The 8,817-nt window shown below is 44.6% G+C and overlaps 1 long non-coding RNA gene across 1 annotated transcript; it reads left to right on the plus strand.

Annotated features, from left to right (window-relative positions):
- Nucleotides 1-4,859: 4,859 nt before the first annotated feature.
- Nucleotides 4,860-7,951, plus strand: LOC110350978 (uncharacterized). The gene is made up of 2 exons (XR_002397951.2): nt 4,860-5,631; nt 6,772-7,951. It is a non-coding gene; the product is annotated as an uncharacterized LOC110350978 (long non-coding RNA).
- The last annotated feature ends 866 nt before the right edge of the window (nt 7,952-8,817 follow it).

Below are 8,817 nucleotides of genomic sequence, written 5' to 3' on the forward strand. Positions count from 1 at the left end.
AGGAATGCAAAACTCAGAGGTTTACTAATTTAACTGTGTTAAACCCAACAAGCAAAAGAACCAGGGTTTGCCCAGCTTTGTCAGCTCCTTCTGTCACATGTGGGCTGTGTTCTGCTCTTTCCTTCCTGCGAGAACTTCCCAGCACCCAAACACAAGTGATGCTTAGGGGAGGTGAGAGGGGCCTGGGGGGACAGACTGGGTAAAAAAATGACATGACAGATAATGTATCCTCTGTGCTATGAGGGGTCAAAGAAAGGAAAGAAAATTCGGCCTGAGGAAAGTACTCTGAGACTGAGTCCTTCAAGCTGAATGGGAGTCAGCCAGGAAAAGTGAGGTGGGGCAGGAGAGTTGGAGGGAAAGAAGAACAAAGGCCGAGGGAAAGGGGGCTGCAAAGAAGGCTTGAGATGAGTTCAGGTAAGTATTTAGCTATGGCTGGAGCACACAGAGAAGAGAGGCAGTGAGCAGTGAGACTGAGTCGCCCGACAGTGAGCCTGGAAGAAGCCAGATGCTTGCAGTTCTAGTTCTATCCTGAAGATGATGGAGAATCCCACAGGGACACAGGGGCAAGGGAAGAAGTCAATGGCCACATCAGAGACAGGGCTGTAAGGCTAGATGAGGGGTCAAACTGCAGACTAGAATCAGAAAAATCACAAAATCAAGTTTTGACAGTAATCTAGGTAAGAAATCATAAGCCCTTGAACCAAAGGAGTGGTTGCCTGGGAGGCAGATGAGGGCATTTTCCACCTCCAGCTTCTTTCTCTCCCCTAGGGCAGAAAACGCCTGCTTTTTCTCTCCCAAGCTCACAGAGGGACTAGCAACACTGACCCATGCACTAGGCCGAGACTGCCTCTGTACTGTTTGAAAAACACCAAAGGCCCAGCATTCCCACTGCTGACTTCTCCAAATCTGCAACCCTGAGGGTTCAGGGGGTCCACTGGGGACCCTAATATATCTGGGGTTTTTTTTTTTGGTACCAGGGATCAAACTCGGGTCTTTCCACTTGTGGGGCAGGCGGTGGAACCTATATAGCTGTATTCATACTAAGCAACCACCGAGAACTGAAAGGTACTTCGATTAATGATATTTTTTATGGGCTACCATTTAAATCTTAGCCAATTGTGAGAAAAGGCTAGGAGAGGACCTTGTGGATGGACTGGCAATTCTGGAGTACTAGATGCCCAAAAATTCTTGAAAAAGAGAGGAGGCACACTGCCTGGGAATGATAGGCTGCTACTGTGGTGGGCAAGGGGTTCTCAGGACACAAGTCACTCCTGTCCTTTGACTGGGATTTGGGGAACTTTGGTCTTCCCTTTCACTCAGGTGTGGTGGCAAGATTCTCTTTGACTTCTCTTTGTGCTCTGGGTTCCCTAACCTAACTTGGGAGCTCCATCCCTACTTGGGGTCACTACTTGGTAGTCACTGATTGAGCCTGGATGCAGGGAGCATGGAATCACCTCCTCTGATGAAGCCAGCAGGCCAAAAAAGCAAGAGCAGAGTGAGCAGCTCCCGAGATCCACCTCACGCTGTCCCTGTGCTTGCCAGGGACTCAGCCAAAAGACACTGGTGCCCGAGAGGACAGGAGAGCTGAGTTTTTCTCCTTGGGAGTGATACTTGGGACAGTCTTCAAGGAGGGTCAAGGTCCCCTGTGTGGTCCCCCATTCCTATGGAGACGTCTCCTCGCCCTCCTCCACTGCCCCCAGCCAGTGCGATGTGCAAACATCCTTTGCTTTTAGTCCCTGATTGTTAAAGATTAAGCTGCCTGTAAACTGATTTCAGATCAATAATCTTTCCAGCCGAAAATCTTTTAATTAAATTTACATAGAAACAATTTGTTGCAATCGTAGACATTGGTCCTTTAAATGTCAGAGAGGAAGGTGGGTGGAGTAGAGGTCTGGGAAGGCTGTAGATGGAGGATGTCAGGGGAGACTGAGGATCCGAGGCGCCAGGGGTTTGTCAGCTTGGTGACAGCTCTCTCAGGCCAGGTTCTGCCCCCCGCACGCTCACCCAACCCGCTCCAGGGATTCCTCTCCCTCTGCTTTAGGAGCGGGCAGGTTGTCCCTCTTCTTCCCTCTGAGCGGCCCCTGTCGGGACGGAGGACCGTAAGGTCCCGGTAGGGTGGGGAGGGTCTAGCGGTGCCCTTCAGGGGGCCGCCAAGCCTGCAGGACACCTGCGGACGGGCGGCCTCTCCAAGAGGCCGAGCTCCCTGTGCAGGCGCTGTCGGGAGATGCTCCTCGGGGGTGACCGTGGGGCGCAGCGGGGACTCCGAGACGGTCCCGAGTGAGGGCGCCCCCTGCTCGCGGCTGCGCTCGGCGACGCCACCGCAGAAGGGGAGGGCTGAGCCCCAGCGCTCCCAGCGGCCTGGGCTCCTCGCCCCGAGTCTCTGCCGGGCAGGGGCTTCTCCTTTCCCACCCTGTAGATTGTCCCGGCCCGCTGGGCTCTGGCCTGCTGCTCCCCGGCGTTATATCCTGGGTCCCGCAGAGTAAGGTTGATCCATGAGGGACACGCAGTGGCCAAATGGGCACAGAGCCCCGCGACCTCGGGGTCTGTCCAGTCTCCACGCGCCCGGGCGAGAGCAGGTGGTGGGCAGCGTTCCGACGGGTGGTCCAGGTCTCCGGCCTCTGGACGTGCAGCAGCCCTTAGTGGCTGCATCGGCTTTGTGACTCCCCCCACTTTGCGAGGGAGGGCGAAGGACAGTGCGCACTCCAGCCCTCCTCCTCCACCTGCGGTGTAGCTCAACCGATCTGCGTTCCGGGGTCCACCCGGGCTGCAGGCGCTAACCTTGGATTCCTCTCAAAGCCAGCACCTGTGGCATCCGGGAAGGTCTGTAGGCCAGGGAGGTCCAGGCCCTCGTGGGTAAAAACAGGCAGGTTCAAAGGTGGCAGATACTGTCTGTCCAAGTTGAAACTCAGAAGAAAACTATGCCTCCTTGTTTTTTAAAAATTGAAGTGCAATTTATGTCCAATAAAATGCATCCATTTTGGTGGACGTTTAGATGGGTTTTGACACATTTCATGCAGGACTGCTATGATCAAGACCACACTTTCATCTCCTTAAAAGTTGTCCCAGGCTACCCGGGACAGCCCCCCCCCCCCCAACTCCGTTTCTGGCAATCACTGGGCTGCTTTCTGCCACTATCGATCCATTATGTATTTGTAATCTGCGCCCAACTTCTTTCACTTAGCAAATGATGAGAACGACCCCTTCTGTTAGAAAGGTCGTTAGTTTACTCCCTTTTTATTGCCGAGTGATATTGCATTATTTGGTTGCATAGCCATTTACTTATACTTGTTCTTGTCCATAGATGTTTGGACTTTTTCCCACGCTTGGCTACTTAAATGAAGCTGTTGTGAATATTTGAACAAGTCTGTGTGGACATATGACTTCATTTTTCTTGGATACATACCTAGAAATAGAATTCCTGAGTCATATCAGAATGCTGGGTCATACCAGAAAATGTATCTTCTTTCTTTCTTTCTCTCTCTTTCTTTCCCTCCCTCCCTCCCTCCCTCCCTTCCTTCCTTCCTTCCTTCCTTCCTTCCTTCCTTCCTTCCTTCCTTCCTTCCATACTGGGGATGGAACCTAGGGGCACTTTACCACTGAATTACAACCCCTGGTCTTTAAAAATCATTAAAAATTTTTGTTGGAAACAGGATCTCATTAAATTGCACTCACAGAACTCAAATTTGTGATCCCTCTGACTCAGCTTGCCAAGTGCTGTGATTACAGGTATTATGGCTTGTATCTAGATGATCCCACAAAGCCTCATATGGTCATGGGTGGGGCTTTTTGGAGGTGGCTGGATCTAATGTGTGTGATACTGGGATTAAGGGTGTGATGATAAATTAAGGGTGTGATGCTTGGATTAAAGACGCCCCACCCTGAGTGTAGGTGGCACCACAAAAAAGGCTGGTAGCCTGAATGGGATAAAAGGAAGAGGTAGGCTTGCTTCTGTTGCTTCTGCTGTTGTTTGCTGCTTTTTGCCTGCCCTGCCATGCCATGGACTCATTCTCCTTTAATGTCTCTCTGCCAGGCCACCCTGCTTTGGGACCAGTAAACTATGGATTAAAACCTCTACAAACTGTGAGCTGAAATAAACCTTTTGTCCTTTAACTTTGGGTGTCAGGTATTTTGTTTCAGCAATGAGAAAAGTAACAAGGACAACAGGTATATGTCACATACCTAGATGTATTTTCCACTTTATAAGAAACTGCCTGGCCAGGCATGGTGGTACATGCCTGTAATCACAGTACATGAGAGGCGGAGGCAGGAGGATTTCCAAAAGTTCAAGGCCAGCCTACACTACACAATGAGTTCAAAACCAACCTGAAGTGCATAGCAAGACCCTGTCTAAAAAAAAATAAAAACTTGGGCAGGGGATTTAGCTCAGTGGTTTCGCTGCCTGCTGTGCAAGCGCAAGGACCCGAGTTCGATCTCCAGTACCAAAAAAAAAAAAAAAACAAAAAACAACAACAAAAAAAAAATTTAAAAAATAAAACCTTTTTTGCCAAACTTTTTTGAAAATGGTTGGAGCATTTTACACTCTTCTTTCTATATATGAAAGCACTTATTCACTAACAGTTGATATTGACAGTTTTTTTTCCTCAGTACTGGGGATCAAACTCAGGACTTTATGCTTGCCAGGCAGGCATGGCACCGCTGAGCTACATCCCCAGCCTGATATTATCAGTTTTTAATTTTAGTTATTCTAGTAAAGTTCTACTATTTAGTGGCATCTTATTATATTTTAAAATGTCATTTCTCTAATAACTATGCTAAGCATCTTTTTTGTACTCAGTTGTATAATTCATATACCTTTTTAGTGCACTGTATGTTCAAATATTTATTTATTTTATCAGGTTATTTATATTATTGAGCAGGAAAAGTTCTTCATATATTTAAGATGTTAGTCCTTTATCTGACACATTTTTTCATATGTTTTCTAACAGTCTTTGGTTTGCCTTTCCATTTTTTAAACTCTGTGTTTCAAAGAGTAAAGTTTTAGTTTTGATGAACCCTAATGATCATTATTTACTCTTATGACTTTGTGATGTTTGATCCTACCTAAGAAATCTTTTGCCTTATACAAAGTTGCACCGTTTTTCTCCTTTGCTTTTTTGTAACTTTTTTTTTTTGTACCAGGGATTGAACTCAGGACCTTGCACTTGTGAGGCAGGTGGCAGAACCACTGAGCTAAATCCCTGGGCCTCCTTTGTTTTCTTATGTGTTTTATAGTTTTAGATCATATATTTAGGTCTATGATCCATTTGAAGATAATTTAATATGTGGTGTGAGGTAGGGGTTGAAGTCAATGATTTTCCCACGTAGATGTCCCATTTTCCAGCATCACTTGCCAAATAACCTCAGCACTCTCGGTAACTGGACTGTAAAATGGCATCTAATGAACACCATCTGTATCCAGGGCCCTGTATAATCTCCTCCCGCTACATTGGTTGTATCACAACCAATACTCTGTAATTTTGCCAAAATTAAAGACTATAATATACAATGCTACTGGTCAAAAAAGCATTGGCTTCTGCATTGATGTCTAGATATCCAGCCACTCTATGAAGAGTTATACTTGGTGAGGAACTGAAACCTCCTACCCACAGCCAGGATTTACCTGCCAGACAGGTAAGTGAGCCATTCTGGGAGCAGAACCTTTAGGCCTAGTCAAGCATTCAGATGACTGACCCCACCAAACATCTTGACTGCAATCTTAAGAGAGCCTGAACTAAAACCACACATCTGAATTCCTAACCTGCAGAAATTATATTTCTGGATCCTTAATTCTGTTCCATGGACTTATGTCTATCCTTGCACCAAATGTCACACTGTCTTGATTACTGTAACACTATAGCAAAGTCTTAAAAAGCCCTCTAATTCTTTTCCTCAATTTTAACATTAGTACATGTTTGTAGTACATAATGATGACATGCCTCATGGGGTGTTGGTACATGTGTATAACACATCTTAATTCTTTTTTCATTCCCTTCTTCTCCCCTCCCTCCAGTTCCCTCCATTTCTTGATCCCTTTCCCATTTGCAAAAGATCTATCTCCCTACTTCCTACTATCTTTTATTTTGCTCTTTATTTATATTTTGGGTTTCTCATATATGAGAAATCATGCAATACTTATGCTTGTGTGTCTGATATATTTCACTTAACATTATGGTCTTAAGGTGCATACATTTTCCTATAAATTACTCAAGTTTATCCTTCTTTATGACAGAGTCGTACTCCATTGTGTATAAACACTACATTTTCTTTATCCATTCATCTATTGACAGACATACAGGCTGCTTCCAAGATTTAACTATTATGAATTGAGCTGCTATAAACATAGGTATGCATGTATCACTCTAATACGATGTCTTAAACTATTTCAGGAAGATAATTAGAAGGGGAATAGCTGGTTTGAATGGAATTTTTAGTTTTAGTTTTCTGAGGAACCTCCATACTGATTTCCTTAGTGGTTGTACTAGTTTAGAGTCCCACCAACAATGTAGAAGGGCTCCTTTTCCCCCACAGCCTCACCAGCATTTGTTATTATTTGGGTTCTTGATGGTGGCCATTCTTTCCGGAGTAAGATGGAATCTGTGTTGTTTTAATTTGCACTTCTCTAATGGCCAGAGGTGTTGAACATTTTTTCATGTATTTATTGAGCCATTTGTACTGCTTCTGAGACATGTCTGTTCATTTCAGCTGTCCACTTTTTGTTTGGGTCTTTTATTTCGGAGGGGTCTAATTTTCTGAGTTCTTTATATATTCTAGTGATCCTCTACATAGAAGACCCAGGAAATTTCACCAAAAGACTCTTAGAATTAATAACCAAATTCAGTAGATATAATATTCAGCAAGATATAAAACCAAAAGACTCAAAAATCAAGTGTTCCTGTGTTCCAATAATAAACTCACTGAGAAGAAATTAGGAAAATAATACCATTCACAATAGCATCAAGAAAAATTAAATACTATGGAATTAACCTAACCAGTGAAGCAAAAGACCTCAACAACAAAAACTACAGAACTCTGAAAAAGGAAATCAAATTGAACATCAAAAAATGGAAAGATAAACCTTGTTTCTGGACAAGCAGAACTCATATTGTCAAAGTGGCCATACTTCTAAAATTGATATACAGATTTAATGTACTCTCAATCAAAATACGAAACTAGAAGAAATAATCTGACAATTTATATAGAACCAGAAAAGACCCAGAATACCAAAAGCAATCCTGTGAAACAAGAGCAAAGCAGCAGGCATCACAATCCCACCCTTCAAGTTATTCTAGGAAGGGTTGGGTATTTAGCTCAGTGGAACCGCGTCTGCCTCGCAAGCTCAAGGTCCTGAGTTCGATCCCAGGTACAGGAAAAAAACAAAAAAAGTCTCACAAGGTAGTCTAGAAAGGCAAGCGCATGCGCGGCGGCTGTGCAGTGTCTGTGGGGCTGGCCAATCAGGCCCAGGATGTAGGGCGGTAGTACTGGAGGGTGAGCCTGAAGGAGCTCAGATGGGGTAGAGAGTAGGGTTGGTAGTCAGGGGTGGTGAGAGAAGGAGGAGGTGGGGAATCACTTATAAATGTCGCCCAAGCAGGACCCAAAGCTGAAGTTCCAGGAGAATGAAAGAGTACTGTGGCCTCGTGGGCCTCTTCGTTATGAAGCAAGGTGTGTAAATGTTGTCATAAAGGACAAACAAGTAAAATACCTTATACATCACAGTGGTTGGAATAAGAATTGTGACGAATGGGTTCCAGAAGGCAGAGTACTCATATCTGGACACCCTTATGCAGAAACAGCCAGACTTTCAAAAAGCCAATCTCTGCAGGCGTAGTGGTGCACACCTGCAATCCCAGCACTGGGAAAGCTGAGGCAGGAAGACTGCCGTGAGTTCGAGGCCAGCCTGGACTACACAGCTAGACCCTGTCTAAAAAAAAAAAAAAAAGCCAATCAGAAGCAATATACAGAGGAAAAGCTGAGAGGGGCTGCTCCAGGAGAGAAGACATCTTGGTCTGAAACAGAAAAATGTTGAAGTGAAAACAAAAACCTCTGGTAATGGAGACGGTGGCAGTACCAGTGAGGCACCTCAGCCTCATCCTCCAACAATGGCCCAGGTACATCTTACTGTTGAAAATGAAGAAACATTTATGAACAGAGCAGACATTAAAGCTCCCTAAAGAGCTAAAACCATGGGTTGTTGAAGAATGTAGATTCCATTCCAGAGGACTATGCAAATTATCAGAAATTGAGAGGAAACACAGATAATAAGGAGTATGCTGTTCTGTAGCAGGGATAAAAGGATACTTCAATGTGATGCCAGGCACTCAGCTTCTGTACACATTTGAGAAACCATAGTATGCTGAGATCCTTGCCAATCACCCCAATTCATTTCAAAGTTGCTGCCAGTGTTTTCAGTGATGGACAACAGAGGAACATGGTATAGAGTGTTTTATTGCCTAGTTGACAAAGCTGCTTTTGAATGCTGGTGGTTCTATTCCTTTGACACTATGCACTTTTGTACTACATGTTAATGCTATGTGACAAAATGCTCTGATTCCTAGTACCAAAGGCCCAACTCAGTATACATAACTGAACACACTCATCCATTTGTGCTCTCTTTATTTTTTATCAGTGCCTAAAAGGCCCATCCTTTGCAAGTTATCCATGTTGCTCCTTAGGCATTTTATCTTTGCTCAGGTTGTTGAAGAACAGCGAATTGTTTAATTGTTTTTGTATTTGTATCTAATGCACGTTTTAAGATGATAGAGGCAATGCATTGTGTAGCTACAGTTTTCTGGAAAAGTCCATCTTTTAGGAACTGTTTTT

This window comes from Heterocephalus glaber, unplaced genomic scaffold, assembly GCF_053883595.1.
Source record: "Heterocephalus glaber isolate CG9 unplaced genomic scaffold, H.glaber_assembly_v1.0 deba00001442, whole genome shotgun sequence".
Classification (NCBI taxonomy): domain Eukaryota; kingdom Metazoa; phylum Chordata; class Mammalia; order Rodentia; family Bathyergidae; genus Heterocephalus; species Heterocephalus glaber.